This window comes from Penaeus monodon, chromosome 22 (assembly GCF_015228065.2).
Source record: "Penaeus monodon isolate SGIC_2016 chromosome 22, NSTDA_Pmon_1, whole genome shotgun sequence".
In the NCBI taxonomy this organism is placed as follows: domain Eukaryota; kingdom Metazoa; phylum Arthropoda; class Malacostraca; order Decapoda; family Penaeidae; genus Penaeus; species Penaeus monodon.
In genome coordinates this window covers 38,273,804-38,274,405 of record NC_051407.1, presented here as the reverse complement: position 1 = coordinate 38,274,405, position 602 = coordinate 38,273,804, and positions in this window count along the sequence as shown.

The window sequence follows — 602 nt, the reverse complement described above, 5'->3', positions numbered from 1 at the left end:
CGCGCGCGTGCGTGTGTACTAGTGTTTGTGAGCGTGTGTCCATATGCGTGTTCTTAAGAGCACAGCCGCGCCCCGCATCGAGCCTACCACAGCAATCTCTCCTACCATCATTGTCAATTATGTAGATTCTGGCTCCTGACTGTTTGGCTATGATTTAGACAGATCGCGTGTGTCTTGTTCTCTGCAACCTCTTCTGTCAAAATGCAACAATATTGCAATCAAGGGTGATGGATGGTCCAGTGCCGGCGTGACCGCTGCCATCTTTGAACTCTTCATCAACATTGACAATTGAGCTGATTTGCATATAGCCGCCGCGCGGAAATGGAAGATGCAAATCAACGTAAATATAACGTTAATTAAACGTAAATATGATCAATCCATATATGAAAGTCAATACAGATAAAGCCAACAAAAATGCAGGTCCCATCAAAAGCTGGCTTTGATACCGAAGCGACGTTTCAGCCTCGAAAGTGAAAATAAGACATTCGAAAAAATATTCATATCCGAAATTTACTCCGTTCACAGATAACGAAGTTTGCACAGTGCATTTTTCTAGATGCATCTACCGTAAGATCCCGAGTGCTTCACGTGGCAAATTCGGG